This window comes from Sylvia atricapilla, chromosome 5 (genome assembly GCF_009819655.1).
Source record: "Sylvia atricapilla isolate bSylAtr1 chromosome 5, bSylAtr1.pri, whole genome shotgun sequence".
Lineage (NCBI taxonomy): Eukaryota > Metazoa > Chordata > Aves > Passeriformes > Sylviidae > Sylvia > Sylvia atricapilla.
Window position 1 is genome coordinate 10,698,559 of NC_089144.1, and position 22,304 is coordinate 10,720,862.

Below are 22,304 nucleotides of genomic sequence, written 5' to 3' on the forward strand. Positions count from 1 at the left end.
AGCATAGGGAAACTAAACCAGTGAAATATGAAATGCCAGTATATGTAAATAACTGTCCTTATAATTACAGATGGCCAAACGGAGGATGATGGAGGCCTCTACCTGTAACTGCAGCTCTTTAGAGGGGTGGGTGAAACAAAAAAGTATATTCCTGATGTTAACCAGAGAACAGGTGCTGGAAAAGTGTTTTTATCAGCATTGTAGGTTTTCTAAACTGTTGTTCACTTAGTATTTTAAAAAAGGGAACTGAAAAAAGCTTGAATTTGAATACATCACCAGTGGAGGGGTTGCCCCTAGCTGCAGCAACAAGATGGACTGTAAGAAGGGAACCTGACTGAAATCTGGCTGTCTTTGCTGGAAAATAAGCAGGCCTAACTTGTAGTTCTGGAACAGTGTACAGCTTTCAAGTAGCTCAAGGCTATGTATGTCTGTAATCATAGAAATTGTGAAAACAGAAGCATTGTATGCAACAAAGGAATTCTGAAAGACCACTTTAGAGGGGATCTGCATGTCAGTAACCTCCTTATTTCAAGCAGTTATGCTACATCCTACATCACATGATTCCTAGCTGTTGTGCAGCAGGAGAGCTTAGGCTTTTTCCATTCAGTCTCTGGAGCTTGTGGAGGGAAACACAGATTAGACTTGTATTTAACTATAACTTCCTTCCCTTTGGGAACTCATGTCTGAACTGCTACGGATTTCTGGCCGTGTGGTGTACTTTGGTTTCCTGCCCACATGTGAAATTTGAGTAAGCTTTGGAGTCTCAGGGTAGAGAGGGTGATTGGGAGACTTCTTTCTGTGGAAGTAGAAAGTCATTCCATGATTGTCTCCTTTCCCAGCTTTCTGCATGTGTACAACTAGGTCTACTCTGTATGTCATGATCAGCTGGTAGCATGGATGAGCTGACAGTGTAGCATGTGAGATTGATTTAAGCTTTTCTATTTTCAAACTTAAGGACTCTTTCAAAACTTCAGGGAGTTTTGCTGTATCTGAATGAAGTTATTTCTAAATGTTAAAAGAAAACGCTGGACTGAAGGCTAGCTTAAAGAATGGCAGGTTTATGCCTAAATTTTCACCTGCCAAACAGACTTTGCCAAAATCAGCTTACAGGTTTTCCATGCATTGAACAGATTGTGAGAAGTACATAAAGTAATCATGGAAACTGGCTGAAGAATGAGGGTTTGCAGTACAGAAAGGAAGGGGCTTATCTTTAACTAGATATGCACTTTACTTTGAATCTGGTTTTGGAATTAGATGTTCATGCCCAGTTTCTTTTGTGGCTTTTTGAAAGAGAAGAATTTCTAACAACCAAATCAGTCACCTTTTTGAATGCAGAACTGGAATAAGGAGGCCTGTGAGCATGCATGCCTCCAAAATCCTGCAAATGTCCTTTCACTTAAATTTGTTTGACTGGCATAATCAATCTTATGTTTTACAATGCTCAGTTACTAGGAATTTAATTTCCATGTTTATCTATAAAGTTTTGTAATTTTGTAATGTATGCAGTGTTTTTCCTAGCAATTTTCTCCTGCTTTTAAACTTATTTTTTTTCTACAACGTTGTACCCAGCTTTATTATTGAGGTGTTTGTTTCCTTTGCATCCTAATGTGAAAAAGAAACTCTGCTAAACCTGCAGATTTTCAAGACAGAGCAAGAGATGCTTGAAGAGGGGAAGCTGGTGCTCAAGTTCACAAACCGAAGTAGGCTTGTAGTTACAGCCTAACTGACTGGTAGGGAAAAGGCTGTAGTTTGAGAACAGCTGGCAACAGGCTCATGTCTATCCCCAGAAAAGTAAACTTCTCTGCCACAATCTCCAGATCTGTTTGGATAATGATAAAAAGATACTGAGCAAAATGCGGGAGTTTTGTGACTGTTTGCCCAGAGTATAAATATGTCAGTCTTTGAGTGCTTGTGTGGCTTAAATGCTGCAGAAAGGCTGTCTCAGTTATTTTTAGGCTGGGGGAGCAGGAAGAGTACTTGTTTCCTGTCTTCCCCTCCCCCAGGAACCGTGTGTACTTAATGAGGAGAAGAAATACAGCAACCCCTAAGTTGGTTTACCAGTTCCAGTTGAACAAGGTCAGTACATTTCCTGACCTGCTTTGTGGAGGGAGTAGCACAGCCCCTTTGACAGTATTCTCCCTTTTGAACCAGCTCAAAGGCATCAAGAGTTTCAACTGAAACAAGTCTGCAGTTTGCTTGGTAGTTGCATCTGAATCATCTCCAAAACAACAACTACTAAAGCTTGCAACCAGAGTTGCTGTTATGTGAACTTTGATGCTATGCACAGGCATGACTAACGTGAGAAATCAGTGAAACTGAATACTCCAGTTCCTCTTAGCTGTTGTAACATTAATGTATTTAGGTAATAACCATTAATATCTTCACATCAGCTGTTGTTTCTCTTGTACATAGCTACAAGTTCATCCTACTTGTAGATGTTGGTACACATCTCATGCTATAAAACAGAGAAATGTGATAACTTGGTACTTGTCCAGTTCAAGCTATACCAGACTGCTTCATTTGGCAGTTCAGGGCCTTTTTGTTACTTTGATCCACAGAGGCATAAAGAGAGCCATAGCAGTGTCTTGGATTTTTTCCTAAGGGAGAGAGGCAAAAGATGCATATGGTCCTGGTTACTGTAAAAAATAGTGCAAGACAACATAATTGCTTCTTTTCGTGTTGCATGAATATTGGCGGCAGTACACAGGTGTTAACTTTGGGAGGAAAAGTGTCTGGGCCTCTTTTATGAATCTTACTGTGTTTGCCATCAGTGTGCACGTATGCTTCATAAAAGTGATCTCTCTTCCTGACAAAAACCAGTCTGCAGCAATCCACCTAGAAGCACAGAGCTTCTTGGCACTGTGAAGCGTGTACAGAACAGGCTTAGAATCACTCAGGCAAGAAGCAGAAAAATACTAGCTTTGGCATGCAGAAGTGTCCCCATGTGTGGAGCCAGGATAGAAACAGCAGGCTTGTCCTAGCATGCTCCCCCAGCAGCTACACTACTATGCAGAGCTGTGCTTTTTCTTCAGACTTTTGTGTGTTTTCCACTTACTTTGCGATGGTGGTTATGCTGTCTTTGGGGATATTGGTTTGCAGTTAAGTCTAGGCTTTTGTTTCATTTCAAGTTAAGATGTTAGAAAACAGAACTGTTTTTGCTGGTTACTTTGATCCTTTTTGCTGTAGCAGAAATTTTGTGCTAGCGTTAGCTGCCTTGGGAAACAAACTGTGTATGAGAGGATACCAACTGAGAAAGCAATTTTTGGTATCTTGAATCCTAGAGAAAATGGAGCGTCTGCTTACAGAGACTTGCAACCTCTTGCATCACTAATTAGGCACAAGCAGTCAAATCTTAATCTGATGTCTGAATTATTCAGTTAAAAAGACACAGCAGAGTATGTTTACTTGACTAGTAAGAAAGTTAAGCAATTCCAGTTGGCTTCAAATATATTTTTAATTTGCAGATGAAAAACCAAGAATTTTGCTGCTAGTTAAACTTTGTCAGTAGTTCTGTGGACTTGTGCAGTTAGCTCTGGAGGGGATTCCCATTTTCTAACAGTTTTATTTTAATACGAAGTGAATCATAAACTAAAAATCATGTGAGCACTTTGCTAGTTAAATATTGGTAGGAGTATCTCTATGGAAAGATGAAAAGGAGCCTTTGTTATTAAACAGTATATAAATATAAGCTGAGGTGGTGAATCACATGAGGGGTGGGCATAGGTCAGCGTCCACTGCTTTCAGACACTAGGGTCTGCACACTGCAGGCAAGTCCTTAGTGGGTACTGAGGGGTGTGAACATAAGCAGGGCTGGTGCCTTCTCCTGTTGTTCTTGATGAAGTTGTAGGTGGTAGAATTGAGGCTGCAAGGTGAATCATGCTCCAGTTCTTGGTTTGATGCTTTAGAATAAAGTCTTTTGCTGCCTTTTTAAGAACTCACCAAAAAACTTGTCTAAGTTGTGAACCTTTCATGGGAAAAGAGTGGGGGGGGGGGGCAAAGTTGTGGTTTTAAGAAGCTTGTGTTTCAAAATAAGCCTTTCACAATCCTGCTTCTGGTGAGATTGTACATACTTCAGATGTGTGAAACAAGATGTGACTTCAGCATGTATCCTTTGTAGGCTAAAAACAACGTCATCTAGATACGGAAGACTGAACTAAGTTCTTAATACAGTGGTCACCCTGAGCTGCTCTAATCTGTGTATGAGCATGTATTACTGGTAGTTACTTCTAACTGCACCAAGGTCTGAGAAGAAAAAGGAAAGCAGCACGTGGTTACAGCTTTCTGGTGATGTTGAAGTATGGATAATAGGATGCAAATGGTAGATTGATGTGTGATACAGTAAGGCTAAAGGGGGTGCATTAAGGTGAAATTAGGGATTTCCAGTTAGGGAGATGGAACTGAAAGCTACAGGAAAGGGGCTGGGGAAATTGGTGAGGTGAGATGATATCGAGGAGAAGATTTTGGTGAGCTAATCCAAGAGTGAGAGAAGCACCTATGGTGAAGGGAGCCACTTTTAGAAGTAGTGAAAGAACAGGAAGCCTTACATGGGAACCTGCTGGAAGTTAATGTCTGTTAGCTAATGATACCTGTCATCAGGGAGTCAGTTTCTCGAATCATGGGATCACCAAAACGAGCTCTGAGACAGCTGGTGGGGTTTTCAGCTTGGCCTGTGGGCAGGAAGGAGGAGTCATGGAGCTGTTGTAAGTGGTTGGAAGAAAAGACAGTAACTACTTGGGTAGTAACCCAGCTGAGTAAAAAGTGATTAGCATAGGGCCATGTTCATCAAGGTGACTGGAGATCAACTCAGCCTTGAAACACGGCTTCTTAATGTGCCTGAACTAGGAAGTGTTGTGGATGTCAGAGGCAATCATGGCTTGAGACGTTCTCTTTAGTTGCTCTTTACCAGTTGTATGGGCTGTTGTTCTGATACCACAGTGTAGTGCTCCATCACCACCATCATTTGTGGGACTTTGCTGTGAACAAAGGACTGATGTGTTTAATAAGGAGATTACTTCTCCCTACTCTTGTATTCAGTTTTTGAGTTTGGGCTGACTGTGGACCTAAGATGAGTCAAAATAGAGGTATGATGTGAAACACAATCCCTCCAGGACCATACCACTGCAGAAACACCCTTTTTTTTTTTTTTCACTGTTTAACCATGTGAGGGATTTCCAAAGCACATCAGTGCCTCATGTCAGGGCACAGCTAACTAGAAACTATTGGCTTGAGGAAGAGGCAGAGATGGGGCAAAGTCTTTTTGAAGGCATATTGTTAAATATTACCATGAGATGCTCTCTACTGTAGTTTCATTGTTTTGTCACAATTTAACAAAACTATTCCTGCAGGAAATGAAGCAGGGATCTTTTACTGATAACATGACAAGAAATAAATTGGGCAACAGTATGCAGCCTGTAATTACAAGCCACGTAAAACAAGGGCTTCCAGTGGCCCAGGCAGTCTGTTCTGACTTTTCTCAACTTTCCCCTGCTTGTTTTCACAATGCTGCCAAACAACAGAGATGAGTAGAACTGGATTTTCTGCAAGTGTGTGTCTTCTGAGCATCAAACACTTTTAATTTTCATTTCGTGGATTAAAACAATGTAATAAAATGACCTTAATGACAGAGCAAGTCCTGCTTTTTCATAGATCTTTTTCTCCTACTCCTCCCCTTGCCTTTCCATGGTAACTCTGGAACCTCATGAGTTACTAGTAATGCTGGCAGAGGCTAATGTTTACAACTCAGTCTGTTTTTTGAATACAGGCTTCTCTAACAAATTAAAACCAGAAGGGAACGGCAGGGAGCAGAATGGAATTTATTTCTCTTATGTGGCTTGTGATGTTAACAAAACTCTTTGGGTATTTTTATTGTTATTTTGCCTAGAAAATGGCTTGTACCTTCTTTCTGTCCAGTCTCTGTAATGTGGAAACCTACAGCACTTACCCCAGCACACTGAAAGTCTTTGCTGAGATATGTTACTTTACTTCTACTGCAGTAACAGACTGTGATATAATCCTATTACTTTTTTTTTGGAAGAGTGTTTTACTGGGTTTTTTTCCAAGTTTCAAGGATCAGAACTAGTTAATCCATCCAGATTTTTCTGCTGTTCTTGCAAGGCTGATGGAGGTGAAGTGCAATTGTTTTGTTTTTGTTTTAACAAATCTTTCTCTTTTCTCAAACTATCCTAGGTGAAAGTACAATAAAGGAAGATTTGCTGAAATCTGAAGAGGGAGACAGGCTCAGTCCCTCAAACTCCAGTGGTTCCAGAATCTGTAATGTAGACAGGATAAAGATATTTTCTGTGCAGTTAATGTTGTGCTTTTGTTGCTGGTTTCTCAGGGGAAAAGACTCAACATGTTGAATCACAGAGACGTTGCTTCCTGCTGTTATTTCCTTGCAGCTCTCCCCTCCATGGCTGCAGGAGCTGTTTTTGCATAGTGCATTTTTGCTGGAGATGAAAACAGAAGCCAACCAGTTCTGTGCTGAATGTAGTAGTTTCTGACTCAAATTGTGTGGTAATTGTCAAAATATCATAGGGTGTGGTAGGAAGTGCTGTGTTAAACATGGCTGAGGATTTATTCCTTCATAATTTGCCTAGATGAGTATAACATACTAGTCTGAATTAACATATGAAAATGAGGGAAAGATTTCTTGATGTTTTCTAGTCACTTGAAACCTCATTGTGTGCAAAAATAAATTTCAGTATGCTGCAGTATTCATGGGGTTTTTTCCGATTTGGTCAGTCTTAACTCCTATTCTTTCTGATTTCCCAAGGAAAGGGAGAAAAGCTACTTTCTATAGCTTGAAAAATATTAACAAAAACCTGTGAGCACTGGAAATGTGATAGAGCTTCAGACTATGATCAGTTTCACTAGGAGTTAAAAACATGTAATCCTGGGAGTTATGGTAGTAAATTGCTAACAAGTGTTTTGACATACACAGCTGCTTCATACAGCAGCTTTCCTCATAGAAAAGAAGTATGCCTAGCAGCTTGTTACAGTACTGAGTTTTAGTGTCAAGTCTAAGATTGACATGTTTACTATGAAGACAAAGTTTACAAGAATTCACACGAACTCCACTTCTTCAGCAATTGTTCTTGATAAACCAGATCTTGCAGCTCCAAGAGGCAAACAGGAAAGGGGTGGTAGTCAAATTTTCAGGCAGATCAACTCCAGCAGGAGTTCAGCTCTCCAAATGTCAAATAGTGTCACACAGTGCAGTACTCCTCTGTATCATCTTTTTTCAAAAATGACTTCAGATCTGCTGTCTTTGTACTCTGCAGTGCTAGAGGACACTTCTGGATGAAGCCATTTTTTTCTTGTGTTTTAACCTCTGCTGTATGTTGTCCAGTCCTTGTTCAGCAAACAGTCCCTTTTGGTGGACTGTCCTCTAGTGCATTTTGGAGAAAAGGGAAGGAGTGGATCTCTAGATGAGTATCTGCAATATGGGACCTCAAAGGGCTGCCTGACATTGTTAAACCTGGTGACTTAGAGCATCTAGAAAAGCCACTTTGCAGGACAATCCTTCCCAGCACATTCCATCATGTTTCCAGTGCTTTTGAGTTTTTGTCTCTTGGCTCTAATGATCCTAGGTTGTGAATTGGCACCTAAGGCATCATATGAAGTGTAATTTGTGACATAATTTTAAATAAGTGAATCTTTCATCCTTAAATGTGGCTCTTGCTGGATTAAAATGGCTATATATTTTAATTAGGTATGGTCTGTGTGCCTAATTTGACATTAAAAATGCTTGAAAAAACAATATTAATGAAAATTTTCCTTCATGGTGAATGACAGATGTGTAATCTACTGTTAGACTCTGTGTGTGTGTGACTAACTGTTAAAGGAAAAGCATGTTTTCAGAGTGTGGTTTTTGGACTTCCAGACAGATTACACAAACTCAAAGAGGCCCAGCCCACATCCTGTGTAGAAAACCAGTGCACAGAAATGCTCATTGTTCTTCAGGGTTGTAAGTCACTGTATTTTGTGCCTTCCTTATATTTCTAAATATTGTTTAGAAAATACTAATGGAAAGGAACCACAGCAGCTTAACAAGTGCTTGGTCCTGCCAGGTACCGAGCACTTTGCTCTTACCAGAAGGTTGGGAGACTGGGATTAAAACATTGGGCTCCCTGGCTAGAGAACAAAGAGTTTGTGTTGGTAAAAGTAGCTGAGAGTGTTTGTCAGGTAAGTAAATCAATTGATAGTTAACATACTTTAAACCTGAAAGTTGTTTGTGTGTGGCTGTACCAATATTTAGGATCTCAGAGTGGGAGTTACAGAATATGAAGTTTCCTTTAAGCAGGGTGAGTTCTCCCTGACACTGATTCACCTCTGCTAGTTTCTACTGCAGAAAGAGGGAATATGGGGTGTCCAGATCTGATACCCCACCAGAAAGTGGTTACTGTTTCTGAATCTCTACCCGTGTTTATTGCTGAGTTGTGTTATTCCACCTGCAAACTAATGGACTTATCCATAAAGAAAGCTATCAAGTCAGAAATTGTAAAACCTGTTTACTCTTCACTTTTTTTAACCTACTTCATCATCTAGGGGCTTAATTTTTAAATAGCTGAGATGCTTTCATTTTTAACTTTTAAACAGGAAAAATGTTCCAGTGTTAATTTTAACCCCCTTACATTATGTTTTCAAAAAAGCAGCATCTTCTGTTTTTTGCTAGAGTTCAGTACCCATTTAAGACTAAAATATTTGGCTTTGATAATGCAGATGTAGCTAAGCAGAAGGCTGCCACAGGAGCAAGGTTGTATCCAGGCTTTCTACAGTCCTCTGAAAGAAATCGCTTCCCTTTAGTCTCCCTGAGTGTCCTGACTGTGCAGCATTCCCAAAACATGTGGCCCATAAAATGGGATTATAGTGAAGGCATTCAAGTAAACAGAAGTTCCCTCGGGATGAGATTTGCTTTTCCATGCGGAGCTCCTGTGTGCTGTAGCCGGGCACTGGAACGAATTCTTCTCTTGGTGACCCCAAGGGTGGAGAGCACCCAGGCCACCCTCTTGTTTTGGGGGCAGTCTCCTCCTGGCTGGCACAGTAAAATCCCCCTTTGCGGTGTTTTTGGAAGGACACACCCAATTGCAGGTTTCTTCCTGTGTCTCTTCAGTGTCTCTGTGTAACAATGAATGACCAGTCTCATGATGCAGCTAGAGCTGCCAGAAATCTGCAGCGAATGTACAGCTGTATCAGTCATTAATTGTGCAATATTGCTGAAGTGACCAAATGCTTTTGTTAGTTGTGTTCAGGGGTAAGTAGCTGCTTAAAGGTAAAAACCTTTGTGCTTCTATGTGCACACACAGTTACATTGGTGTATAACAGGGTATTTCTGTGATTGCACGATCCTGTTCAGCCTGTTGAAAGTATGCAACCTTGGCAGGCTTAGTCTGCAGTTTGAGTACTTTTGAATCTTTGTTGAGACTAAATTGTGTTGTCTCAGCAGGGAATATTTCCAGACCTGTTCCCTGCATCCATCCTGGCCTAAATAACTCAGGCTGTCATTGCTGCTCCACAGAATGATGCTGTGTGGGATGTCAGGGCACAAAGCCTTCAGACTTCCGTTCATTTGCTGTAGCATGTTTCATATTTTGAAAGAACTTGCCACAAATGGATGTTGTCCTACCTCTCCAGTGGCTGCTAGTCACCAGGAGAATGATTCAGTCAGTAGTGTTCCCTTATCATAGACTCATAGAATGGTCTGGGTTGAAAGAGATCTTAAAGATCATCTAATTCTACTCCCCTGCCATGGACTGGGACACCTTTGCCTAGACCACGTTACTCAGGGCCACATCCAGCCTGCCCTTGCTCACTCCCAGAGATGGGACAGCTGCAGCTTCTCTGGACAACCTGTTCTGGTGTTTCACCACTCCCACAGTAAAGTATTTCTTCCTGATATCTCATCTGAGTCTGCCCTCTTTCAGATTGAACCCATCCCCTTGTCTTATCACTACATGCCCTTGTAGGAAGTCCCTCTCTAGTCTTTCTGTAGGGTCCCTTTGTATACTGGAAGGCTCCTTATTGCCAGTAGCAAGGCTTCAGATGCTGGTGGCCTGGTCTTGGCTTCCTGCAGATGCTGCTCTGTACCACAGCATGCCTGCTTTTCTGCAGGGGGAAAGCTGCAATTGTAAATACTGTCCTTAAAACAGCAGGAATTAATGAATTCCCTTGGGTGACCTTATTCCACACACGGCATGTGTTTGTCATGTCCTTGATGTGCTACAGGGCAATAGTGAAGAATATGTCAAGAGATGCCTCCAGATTGGAAGACTGCCCTCTGCATTTGGTCAGCACAGCTTTATTGTGTACTGACTTTACCCTTTTTTAGAGGTGACTCTGAAAAGAAACTTGTAATTGTGAAGCTTTAAACCAATAGCACCAGTGAGAATTTTCAGATATCTGAAGAAACGTACATCAGAAATTCTTGGATTTTATTTCAGCACCTGCTACAAAGAAGTAGAGCAGCCCTGGGAACAGGCAAGACAACCCAGTTCCTGCTGCTGTCAAAAGCAGCAAATGCATTCATTTGTGTACTCCTATTGTAACCAAAGCAAAATTATTTGTTATGGATTCTAGATCAGGAGTCACTATTCTTTCTCTTGTTTGGTTTCTTTTGAAAGCCTTTGTAATGGGGAGCATGCTTACAAAATTAAGGGAGGTAAATTCGGGGCCTGTATCTCACACCACAGGTAAGTGCACTCAGAGTAATGTCATTGTCACATTGTACTCAGCTTTTGTTTCGACAGGGTCAGATTCTCTGCCCTCATCTACAGGGGGTATAAATGAGAGAAAGGCTGACTTAATTTGATGGCAGACTGTTGATAATAGTAGTGTTTATTTAAAGACTGCTTAATCCTATTTAAGGTTGGGATTTTCTGGAAAGTCTGATTTATGGATGTATTTTGTACAGGAGCCCATTTAAGAGCTGTATATCAATAAATCTGTCATTTGCTACATCTGCAGTGGTATTTCATCATATTTCAACTGTATGAGAGTTGACCAGGGTTATTAAATAAACTTTTCTGAAGGTCAGGGAGATTAATTGATGTTTTTAATACCTGCAGGTTTTAGGAAAACTGATGCTGAATTATGAGAGGAAGTACCAACTTAATAACTATTTTTCTAATAAATACAGATGATACAGCTCTAACTGCAGCGAACAAAAATTGTCATGTGAGTAACAGTAGCACCTGCTAGTATTTAATTTGTGTGGGATTGTTTATGTTATAGAAAATGGGAGTTTATGATCAAGCTTTTGAGAGGAATGATACATTGCTAAGGCTGCAATATTTTGTATTATACTGTACAGATTCTGTGTCATAACTCGGAGCATTTCTGAGCTTCCTTCCCTTTGTAGTCCACCTGCTTACCAGTGCTGTCAGGAAGGTGAAGTTGCAGTGAGCTGGGTCAGCAGGGGAAACCTCACTTTTCTTGCAGTGTTTGACTAATGCCAGTGTAGCTCTGGAATGTCTTGTTAAAGAGTCAAGTAGGTGCCAGTGCGAGGGAAGCAGGAGAGGGAATCTCCTGTTTCGGCAGCAGTTGGCATTCAGTTGGCTTTACAGTTTCATGAAGTCCTGTCTGTAAGTTACACCCACATCTGGAAATCTGTGGTTGTTGAAGGCTTGTCTCCTGCCAAGTGCCACCCCTCTCCTGAGCACTGCCACTGTTTTTGTCAGCTGCTTAAGAAAAAGGCAGGTAGGGACACCAACTTGGCTGTCTGTGAGCTTATAGGATCTGGTTAGAAATTTCTAGGACTGATGGAGAGAGAACTGCTTAACACATTAGCTTCAGATGGGCCTGTATGTTCACATTACAAGATGAAATAGGTGACTCTTGGGTGACTATAAAGAAGCATTAGCTCAGACCTGGGCAGCCACAATTTTCTGGAAAATGAAGGAATCCCATAGAAAGACAGATGCAAGAAAATTACCAAGACAGTTGGTAGTGCGCTAGTATAACTTGGGCGGGGGGGGGGGGGGGGGGGGGAAGAAAGGAAGGAGAGATTTAGAAATCCCAGTCAGTTTATCTGGATCATTAGAGTGGTGTCAGAGTACTGAAATTTGTGGACTGGGGTAAGACAGTACAAGGTCACCATCACCTTGGAGAAAAAGAAAAGGCTCCAAGCAGTGTCTCTCCAAGGAGCTGGTTTTTTACTATCTACTGTTAAAAGTGACACTGGAGATTAGTAAAACTGAAAGACATTAGATGAACCAAACCCTTTTCTTGTTTTCTGGTTAGCGCCATTGTTAGCATTCTTGGCAGAACTTCACAGATGTTTTCCGTGGTTTTTCTGCTTGGTTACACTTCCTGTCTCATTTATTGGCATAATGATGTCATTCTCACACACCACTGGGGAGGAGCACAGTGGTGTGCTCTGCACCAACTTCTGCAAGAAAGGCTTTCTTTTGCCCCTACAAGAAGACCTTGCTCCTGCTGTGATGGCTAAACTCCAAATGGAAGGTCCCTTTTTTTGAGCCTCCCCTGGATGGAAGTGGGAAGGAGGTAGGAGGAAGAAGAGGCAGCAGAAGTGCCCATGTCATGCCATCTTCAGTAGGAAGCTACTTAGAGGAATGTCTGTGTTCACCTAATGTGGGTGAGCACCTGGAGCTTGTGTAGGTCTCTGTGTGCCTCTGGAGCCTGTGGGTGGCTGTAGAAGAGAAGGCAAGGGTGGGGAATATGCTTTCCCTAAGCAAACAACACAGTGACAAAGCAGGAATGGGAGCTTCAAACACAGCCCTGCTCCTCTGGCCAGGCAGCCCTGCTCATGGGAGGAGAGCACTGATTAAGTCCTATTTGCCCAGTGCTGTTTCATGGACCAGAAGAGCAGTAGGGTTTGTTTCTCTGGTTCTCCTGCCTGTCCCAAGAAGGCAGCACGGATGGAGCAGTTTGTCCTTGGGGATGTTGCTGCAGGAGATGGAGGAATGTGGCTTCAAGAGGGCGAGTAGGTGGCCCTGCAGCCCTGGGGAGCAGTCTGGGCCTGCTGCTTGGTGAGGTCTGAACCTGTGCACAGGCCAGGTTCTGTACAAGCTGCAATTATGCGGGGTGCTTTAAAGTGGTAGAAATCAGCGTGTTAAAATGAACTTGGGGAAACTTCTTAAATCTGGCTCGAAGGGGCTCTTCCAGCATGAGTCATCTGCAGCTGTGGAGAAGCCTTGGGCCGAGCCTTCCTCCCTCCTGCTGAATGGATGTGTCAGAGTGCTCAGAACCAAGGCAGGGAGAAAAAATCCCCCAGTTCATTTTCATAAAGAGGTATGCATGGGAGAATTCTCCATGGGGGCACCGGTGGAGTTTGTAGCTCTGTGTTTTTCAGTCTCTCAGCTCCACATGAGAGCGTTGTGCAGCTTGAAACACCCTGAGCCCATCCCCAGGAAGCAGACAATAGTGTTGATATGCCTGTTGCTACAGAGGAAGTGGCTTCTGTTACAACCAACAAGCAATCTGCCAAAGTCCAGAGTTGGGGTGGTTGCCAGAATAAATTTGACATAAAATTATTTTGACTCTTTGGCTTTTGTTTTGTTGTCTGGAGCTGTTTCCCTTGCTTCCTAACATTTAAATCTCACATATGGCAGGATTTCCACCCCCTCACACCCTCTCCCCCTCCCGCCCCCCCAAAAAAATTAATACAGACTTTGAAATTGTTAGTATGAGCATCCAGTCTTTATTTAATAGATGATGAAAGTATTCTTAAATGCTTTCAGGAGGGTAGCAGAACTGAAGCTAAATCATACGTAGCTATGGCGTTGCTCTGGGCTTTGTCGTGCTGTTGGAAATAGGACATACTATTGCAGAAAAGACAATGTGTGGAAGTTGGACTTGAGATGTTGGAGGCATCAGGCGCCCTCTTGTGCTGTTTCTCCAGGAGCAGCGTAAGGTGAGCAGCTTCCCGGGAGCAGAGGCTGAGCCAAGCTTCAGCCTTGGTTTTAGTTTAGTTTGGAGGGTAACTGGTGTGTGCTTTGGCACCTAATTGTGACCCAGTTTGGTTCTGGTGTGTAAGATTTACTTGTTGATGGGTCTATAGACTTCATCTTAGCTACAGTGTGGCCATTCAAAATGAAGCTTTGAAGAGAAAAAAGAGACTTAAACTTACATTTTCCAGAAGACAAAAATCTTCAGATTCACACAAAAGTAGCAATGTCTGCTAAGTACTAAATTTCACTGATGGGCCAGATTTTAAATTGAATTTCAAACTTCACTGACTGTTAATAATAGGATGCAAGTTTAGATTTTTTTTTTGTTTGATTGTTTAGATTGTGCTGTATGTTTATAATCATTCACCTCTTTTGGCTGTAATAGTATCAGGAAAGTGTGCTGCATCTCCTTGGAAGTCAGTTGTGGGTCCAGTCAAATACTTTTTCAGATTGCTTGCTGCAACTGTCTGAAAATACCTCATTTTTCCAGATAACAGACCATAAGCAGAAGTACAAACTCCAGACTAAATGAGGTACATCAATTTGCAAAGTTAACTAAACACCTATTTCAGATCTGAAAACATGGGTCGTTGGTGACAATGCCTAACGAAATGTTTCACCTTTTTTTGATATGTAGAACTCAAAGTCATTCAGAGGACACAGATACCATTTTTCTGGCCTGATGCAGTCTCAAACTTACTGGTACCTCCAGGATGCAGACACAACTAAGCATAACATGTGCCTTGCCAGCACTTTCCTGGCTCTTCAGACTTTAGAGATGTTGCTGCTTTCAGGCTCGTTGACCCAGAGCAGTTTTGGAGTGGAGTGCCTGCCATTCTGTGACAACATAGCAAAATAGTAATTTCTACAAAGTTCATCTCTGCATGAAAGTTCCTGAGGATTATGACCATTTCACAGAGCAGCAGCTAGAATATAAAAGGAGAATTACTGTGCTGGGCCTGGCTGAGATCCATCTATCTGATACTGATCCTGTCTGCAGCAGACACTGTAAGCAGGTACTGTAATAAAAACCTAAGAGAGCTATAAACACTTTTTCCTAGATTGCTGTCCCAGCTTCCAACGATTTGTGGAGTTTATTTATTTTGCAAACCTTGATAGATTTAATTCCCAAGATTTTTCCAGTCCTCCATGGAGCTAATACTAAACCTTGTTGCACTGATGAACTCGGTCCATTGTGAGCACTGAGCGTCTTGTCTCCTGTCTCCTAATCTTAATAATTATTTGCCTCAGAAGGACCATCTCAGGACCATGGCTGGTGCTGTGTGAAAAGCAATCCAGACTGACATTTGGGAATCTGTGGAGTACTACTGGGTAGAAAGTGGTGGGAAGGTACCCTTCCTTTGCCCACTGAAGTCTATGTGCTTACATTTTCTCTCCATGAAGAGGATGGGGGAAGTCTTCTGACAGAGATTAAGAAAAAAAGTTTTTGTAAGTACAGTTTTTCTGAGTGTTTTGCAAAGTACTGTGTGAAGATCTTCAAAAGGCACAGAACTTGTGTGGATTGCATAGCTAAATAGCTAATGGAAATGAATTCAGAGATAAATCTCCTGAGCAAAATCAGCCATTCCTGAGAACAGAATGTTGTCATCAATAATTTGAGCAAAGTGTGTAGTCGTTGTCTTGTTAGCCCTACCTATTTTAAAATATCAACAAAAGGCTCCTTGTAGTTGCACAGCTTTATGTCAGTATTTAAAAATTTTGCAGTGCCAGGTGTGATGTAGCTTCTGGGGAAAGATCATTCACAGATTTAGTCCTAAATTACCCAATGAAATGAAGCAAAATATGAGAAAGGGGGGAAAAAAGCTCAGACAAATCCAGCAACTTGGGAGTAAGTCATCTTTGTAGTTTTTCTAAGTATCTGAATTACTGCTCAAAAAATAATGGAGTAACAATTTGCAGAAGACTGTCAGCTATACTGTAATGTTTTGATAAAACAAAGAAATGCACATATTAGCACAGGCCTGATAAGTCTGTGGGTTCAAATGTGTGCACTGAGCATGTACAAGAACTTACATTGCTGAAGTACAGGAGCAACACTTAGGAAAAAACTGAATCCAAATTGCTGCTTCACATCCTGTTCTGCTGTTTCACAGTAAGTGTGTATATCTGCTTTTCCCTAAAATATACCATGTATTTGTATGAATAGGAGATGAGATGGTCAGTGCTCACAATGAACCAAGTTCATCAGTGCAACAAGGATGCTGTGAATGCAAAAGTTTAATATTACACAATTTATGACATAACTGAAAAGTAGTATATTCCATTTACAGGAAGAAGGATGGGGGCAGGCAAGAGTGTGTGTAGCAGAGCTGCTGTTTTGCAGCAATCCTTGTTCAGTATTGCAGCAGTTAACTCCTGCCTTTTAAAAAATGAATTGTTTAATTCCACCTTCCTAGATGTGTCCAGGAGCCAACTCTGAGCTCCATTGCCACATTCTGTCCTTGCGTGTGAGATTATATTTCCAGATAAGCATGAATAGAGTTCAAATGAATCTATCAATAATCAGTGGAAAGGATGTCATAATGCAAAGTCTGATACTGTGCAAAAATATACAAGTCCTTGAAAACGTGTTTGGAAAGGAACTGCTTTATTCTTAACATAGCTGCAGGTCTGGCAGCAACAGCTCATGAAGAGGTGTGGAAATGAGCTGAACAGACTCCCTGCTGGCAAGGAGAGTTAGGAGGCTGTGTGCTATCGATAGGAGACTGACTCCTCATTTTACATCCCTTTGGGTGAAGGAGGGTAAATGATTTTTCTTTGCTGATGAAACACATTGTGAGGCAAAGCCACAATCGAGAAGGAAAAAAAAGAGCGTTGAATGGAAATAAAATCTCTAAACTCAAGTGAAATAAGGTATGTAAGATTCTGGGGTTTTTTGTTTTGGTGTTGTCATAATCTCTTAGATTCGTTGCAATGAATTCAGCTAAAAGAAGATGTATGAGGAAGGTGGGGAGAGGAAGAGATGGCTGAAGATGAAACACACCTTTTTAATTGCTCCATTGCTTATTCTCTGATTTGGATCTGCTTATAATTAAGCTAAACTATTTCCAATGGAATTTTTCTTTGAAGTATTTGCAGCAATGCAGAGTATGTGTGGTGCTGTGCTGAGTCTAAGGAAAGGGCAAACAGAAATACTCCCTTGTCCTGTGAATGCCACAGTCTCTCTCAGGACTCCCATGACTGTTAAGCAGGCACTTTTCCCAAAATCGACTTTCTTACTGCATTGTTTATAGGGAACTTGAAAAGCACTCTGCAATGATGCCCTCTGGTGACTCCAAAAATTTCTACACTATAATGAAATAAAAAACAAGACAGAATTTGGCCTGCTAAATACTCTGGCAAGTTGGACTAGTTAATAAAGGCTAACAAGCAAGCCAGAGCTCCTAGAGCTTAATCAGGCAATAGAAGCCATACACATACAGAGGTCCAGGTGTTGTAGGAGCAGAGCTGCAATGTGTAAGACAGTCTCTCACCCCACCATGCAAGTAATCTCTTGTACATTAACAATAAAAAGAAACCTGCCTTTTGGCAGTGCAAACTGATAATTTATTTTCTAGTGCTTCCAGAAAAGATGAAACAAGCCTCTTGAGCTTTTCTTGGAGCAGAGAATGTGGAGGATGTTAATTGATGATATGAAATCTTAGAAATTAACCAGCTGTGCAAAGAAATGTCTTTAGTAATTCTATACTTAGTGTGGCTGCCATACAGTCTCTGTAAAGCTGATTTCTTCCATGCACTGTTTTCTCACCTAGATATTGCTTTTTATATGCACAATCTGTCTGTAGCATCTAATGTCTCTGCATTTACTGCCCATCGTTTCCCCACCATACAGGCACACATGACTAGTATTGTACTGACTCTGGAGCTGTGTGGTTCTTCCTCTGTTCTGGTTGAAAAGGACACTTTTTTATTTGCAGTTTTGTGTTATTTTACAGCCAGATCTGTGGTTGTATCGTGTCTGCAGACTAGTGCAGATGGAAGCAAACAAGTAATTGTGGCTGGGAATGGATGGAGGAAGTGTGGGCATCCCCTTCAGTATTGCTTCTGTTTTAAATCATGACTGTGAAGCTATGTTCTGATCTGTATGGATGCAACACTGGCAAGGTAATAAGATTATTGAACTCTGGGGCAGTTAGCCTAGCAGAAATCCATCCACAAGCAGATACAAGCAAGGTAATGAGTAGGGGATAAACAAAAAAGCCCCAAGCAAACAACCAAAACAACAAAAAAACCCAACACAAAACAAACACAAAAAGCCCCGAATCCTCCACCCAAAACTGTTAATAACTTTGTGTAAGGTATGAAGTATTAACTAATTACTTCATCTTTATTACCTGAATTGTCAAATTAGGCTTATACTCCCAATAACTGTATCAGCCTAAGTAACTCTGCTTTTAGGCATTCTTCTCCTATGCCATGCTTGGGAGAGGATGCATGTCTTCTCATTCCTGTCCTTTGCAAAATAGCCCCTTAGGCACAGTGTAGATAAACTGGTTTTTATGCATATTTTCTCTAAGAAAAACTAAAACAAAATATTTCTTCTGACATGATACATACTTTGATCTTGAATGTTAAGATCAGGAGGTGCAAGTAAGATTTTTTTTCTTACTTACCAAACAGTATAATCTGTAGCATCTTCTTCACTAACTTCTTCATTAAGTCAGTAATTTCCCTTTCTACTGCAGTTTGTATTTTAGGAAAATACCTTATCTTGATTTTACAGGCCATTTAGTATCTGTAGAGGAGTTTGTGATATCATTTTTAGGTCTGATAATGCATCAGGGAGGAGCTGTTTTTCTGTGCTAGCATTTGCAGTGTTTCAGTGTACATATCTTGCAGTCACAGAGTGCATGCTTCTGACCTGAACAGTTACCCAGGTTCTTCGAGGAGGAGAATAAACCCTTTGATAAATTCATACATCTTTAGGGCAGGATCTATGAATGTAGCACACCAAAATTAGTACTTTTCTTGTTGGCCATGCCCAACCTTTCATTTCTAGCTAAGCTGATGTTTTGAAGAGGCCCTGCTTCCTTCATGATCAAAACTGGAGTTGCTTGCTCTGTCTGCTGGCCTGCTGATTCTTTCACACAGGCTCATGTGGCTCAACCAGTTGTCTTCAAGCTCCTCTTTCTATTGCAAATTTAAATCCCATGTAGTGTACTTGAGCAGTGATTTTTACTGTGTCCAACCATTTTCCTCCATAAAGGAACTTCATTGTTCTTCAATTTAGCCTCAGTGAAGCTGTCAAGCTCACTGCCCTCTCCTCCTGAGCTGGGGACTGATCAAAGGTACGTGTGATGTCTTGTGCTTTCCACAGTCTGACAGCCTTTGAGATCATGAAAACAGCAGTAGAAGGAGACATGGGTTTTGGTGTGGTTGTATGACTGGTTGTAGAATATTGTCCGTTTGTACACATCTCAGCTGTACAGCAGGTCTGTTATACTGTCTGTTATCACAGCACAAGGAATGTGTAACAAGAGCTGATTTGAGTACAATGCCCATTAAGTGGTCTGCTTTTATTTTTCCAGTCCTCTCCATCCATGAGTTACTCTGTTCTAGCAGCTAGAGCAAGACCTGGAAAGGAACATGTATTCTACAGTGATTTGGGGGACAGCTGTGATGCTCATGAGCTTTTGGATGTAAATGTGCTTGTATATTTCTTCTTATCCTATGCAGAGGGAACTTCAAGGCAGCATTTTTCAAGATTATGCCTTTGGGTAAACTGGTATAGGGACTGCTGGTATAGATAGCTCCTTAGGAGAGGCTGCCAAAAGGAGATTTTTGCCTCAGTTACAATTCAGATAATTTGCCTGATAATCTTACACTGGTGAAAGAGCTGCTCCTACAGGTCATTGACCCCAGGACAGGACATGAAACTTGTCAGTTAGCTGAAGTTGTGTGCAAATCGGGTCACCAAAGTCCATTTCTCTCTATGCTTTGTTATGGTGGGTTTAGGAGTTTTGAGCAGAGAGGTATTGGCTACAGGGGAAGAGTTGCAGAAATACAAAGAACCATGCAGAGCTATAGAGAAGTGTCACACCTGAGGTACGTGGGCAATTATCCTTCAATGTCATCAATGAGAGGGTGTCTGCAGTCAGACAACTCCTCCACAGACGTGTTGAGGCAAGTGGCAGCTCTGCAGTGGAGAAGAATGTCCCCAGTGCAGCTTTCCCAGAAGCACCTTCACTGGAGGTTTCCTGCCCAGGAGTTAATTTGCTAGTGAAAACTCATCAGTCTGCAGAGCCTGGGGTGACAGAGTTGTGGGCAGATTGCTCTCACGGGGATGAGGATGCACAGCTGTAAGCAAGCCTAATTAAGGCCTCTGACAAACTTTCCATTGTAACTGCACCAGTAATTGTCAGGATCTATAAAGTAAATAAAGGCTAGTTGTTCTCTCAGTCCTGAGAGTTGCAGAAGTTTATAATCATCCTATCTTATCAGGAATGAAATACATAGAGGCCTATTAAAGGAGGCAGTGGTTGCTATTCACTGGTGATTTGTTAACAAATAGAAGCTTTCAGAAACAGCTCAAGATGAGTCTGGCAGCAGACGACCTATAATTTTAAGATTGGGGAAATGTTTAGAAAATGGAAGCAGAGCATAGCAGAACTCACAGCCTGGTAATTCCCATGAGCTTATCTAGAGCTTGAGCTGCTATCACGAGTGAGACCCTGAGTATTTGAGCCTCCTGAACTATACAGGTTTGTACTGCAAGTCACCCTTCTGGGAAAAAGAGACGAGTGTTTCTGACAGATTAGTTCTGTGAGTGGCATTTTCCCTCCCAAGACACCAGCATTATAAATAGCACTGATACCAAGGTCTACTTACTCTATAGACATTATAGCCTAGCCTTCTCTTAATTAAAAAGTAGTTCACTTGAAGGTGATAATTGCAAAGAGTGGTCCAGTTATGAAGATACTGGGCCCAAATCTTCTGTAACTCCTGTAAACAAATTTTGCTTGATTCTGGCAGCACAAACCAGTTTTAAATCCGGTTTGAAATGCCTAGCATTCATGGAAGTCCAGTGCATAGGGCAATGGACAGAAAAAAAAAAGGTGCCACCCCAACAGGTACCTTCTACCAAGAAGCCCAGTTGGTAAGGATTATGTAGGAGAAGCAGTCTGGAGTCAACACCTGAAAGCTGACTTTTCACGTGGGACAGGAAATTGTTGAATGTCTGGAGTAACTGGTTTATTTGCTGTCAGCTTTTCAATCTCCTAAACAAGATAAATACAGTGTCACCTGGAGTTTGTGAGGCCCTGTGCTGGTATTGTGGACACACTCCTGCATAGGAGAGGGTGGTGAAGCAGAATAATTAAAGCATCCCACTGTGCAGCCAGATGTGCAAGTTTATGTCTTCATTTGCTAGCCCCTCACCAATGAAGGTGAAAGAGGTCTTTTGGGATCAGTTAAGTCCAAGGAAGCCAGGTGGTATATTAACATCTTTCCTCCAGGACAGCGTTAACTGCAGAAATGGAAGTGCCTTGGACTTGTTCACCTGCTAGATTACTCCAATCTGCCAAGCATTTGAACTTTTCAGCCTGGATTCATTCAGACTCTTAGGTTGGTATTAAAAAATGGGTCTGTTGCCATGTACCATTAGGATACTGCTTGAGTTCCCAGGATCATCTGTCTTACAGTAATACTTCAGCATGTGCCTCAGAGTAAGACACAAACCCAAAGGGATTCACTGGTTGTATGACTGCAAAGGCACATTCTTCTTTCTTGGCTCTGATGCACATACCTTGGGGAATATTTGATTGATGCATATGGTAAGATACCAGCATGCATTGATTAAGTATATCACACAAAAAAGGGTGTTCAGTTGCTATTGCATAAGAATAAACCCGCTTGTTCTTTTGAAACATCCTGGCATGGTTGGATTCAAGAATTATTTATTAGGGAGACTTTAAAGAAGGATGAAAGTAAGAAATCCTATGAGAAAGTTTTGTTTGTTTCTGATATTCTCTCCATCCCTCCCTCACCCTGAACTGTTCAATATGGTTAGAAGGAAAATCCTTTCCAAACCCTTTCAATCTAAAATATCACCAGATGGAGCAAAAGGAAAGCCAAACTTGCCCCAGAAGCATTCCCACACTGAAATGTGAGGTGCTCCAGCCTCAAAGTTTGGGATAAGGGAAACTATGAGTAGCAAGATGTCTATACTGTTTGTGGAGGGGGGATCACGGAGTGTCTCGCACCTTGGATGCTTCAGGGGACAATTTGGCAGAGCAGAAGTCATCTTTCAGTTTGATGACGTGGTGACTCTGGTGGCAATACCAGCCTACAGACCTCTGTCTTCTTCTCTGCCCCTCTTTGCCTGTTTCCATGCCATGGGGCACAATACTTGTGACTGGATTCAAGCAGTTCCCTACA

General features: G+C 41.6%; 1 long non-coding RNA gene across 4 annotated transcripts in view; it reads left to right on the top strand.

Moving 5' to 3' along the window:
• Nucleotides 1–21,874, top strand: part of LOC136361044 (uncharacterized) — a 32,360-nt gene extending 10,486 nt beyond the window's left edge. The window contains exons 2-5 of one of the 4 annotated variants that reach the window (XR_010743561.1): nucleotides 13,698–13,870; nucleotides 14,545–14,923; nucleotides 15,162–16,781; nucleotides 17,846–21,874. This is a non-coding gene — a long non-coding RNA (uncharacterized lncRNA). Of the gene's footprint in view, nucleotides 1–6,186; nucleotides 7,708–13,309; nucleotides 13,491–13,697; nucleotides 13,871–14,544; nucleotides 14,924–15,161; nucleotides 16,782–17,845 lie in introns of those variants that run through there. The other 3 variants (XR_010743564.1, XR_010743563.1, XR_010743562.1) reach the window with 3 other exon arrangements.
• Nucleotides 21,875–22,304: the final 430 nt, after the last annotated feature.